The sequence below is a fragment of the Eimeria mitis genome, genomic scaffold, assembly GCF_000499745.2.
Source record: "Eimeria mitis Houghton genomic scaffold, Emh_scaff732, whole genome shotgun sequence".
Classification (NCBI taxonomy): domain Eukaryota; phylum Apicomplexa; class Conoidasida; order Eucoccidiorida; family Eimeriidae; genus Eimeria; species Eimeria mitis.
Window position 1 is genome coordinate 4025 of NW_013575348.1, and position 1070 is coordinate 5094.

Below are 1070 nucleotides of genomic sequence, written 5' to 3' on the forward strand. Positions count from 1 at the left end.
TAAATGAAAAGAGACACAAAAAGGAAATAAAAACAAAAAGGATATAAAAAGGAGACACCACAAAGGAGACAGCAGAAAGGAGATAGAAGAAAGGATATAAACAGAAAGAGACAGAAAAAAGGAGACAGAAAAAAGGAGACAGAAAAAAGGAGACAGAAAAAAGGATATAAAAGAAAGGAGACAAACGAAAAGAGACAGCAGAAAGGAGACAGAAAAAGAAAGGATATAAAAGAAAGGGTATAAAAGAAAGGAGACAGCAGAAAGGAGACAGAAAAAGGGATATAAACAAAAGGAGACAGAAGAAAGGAGACAGCAAAAATGATAAAGTGAAAAGGAGACAGCAGAAAGGAGACACCAGAAAGGAGACAGCAGAAAGGATACAGAAGGAAGGAGACAAGAAAAAGGAGACAGGAGGAGACAGGAGGAGAAAGGAGGAGAAAGGAGACAGAAGAAGGAGATAAAAGAAAGGAGATAGATATAAACAAATATTAAAGGAGACAAAAAAAAGGAAAAGACAGAAGGAGACAGAAGGAGACAGAAGGAGACAGAAGGATAATAAAAGAGACACGGGAACACAGACACAAACATATACAAAGATAGAGACAGAGACAGAGAAAGAAAGAGGAGACAGCGACAGAAACAGAGACAAAAACGGAGACAGAAACGAGACAGAAAAGGAGACAGACGAAAAGGAGACAGAAAAGGAGACAGACGAAAAGCAGACAGAAAAGGAGACAGGGGGAGAGATGCAGAAAGGAGTAAAGAGAAACGGCAAAAGGAGACAAAGACAAACAGAGACAGAAAACACAAAACGGAGACAGAGACACATACTAAGGAGGAGACAAAAACAACAAAGGAGACAAATAGAAGGCAGCTGCAGCAACAGCAGCCGCAACAGCAACAGTAGCAGCAGCAGCAGTAGCAACAACAACAACAGCAGCAGCAGCAGCAGCAACAGCACCAGTAGCAGCAGCAGCAACAACAGCAGCAACAACAACAACAGCAGCAGCAGCAGCAGCAGCAGCAGACCGTTCCACATCCTTGGGGGGAGAGAAGTTTATAACAGCGGC

General features: G+C 42.0%; 1 protein-coding gene across 1 annotated transcript in view; it reads right to left on the bottom strand.

Annotated features, from left to right (window-relative positions):
* The window catches only part of EMH_0020990 (DEAD/DEAH box RNA helicase, putative), a gene marked incomplete at both ends in the record, with an annotated part of 10867 nt that overhangs the window by 3085 nt on the left and 6712 nt on the right, over positions 1 to 1070 (bottom strand). The window lies entirely within an intron of this gene.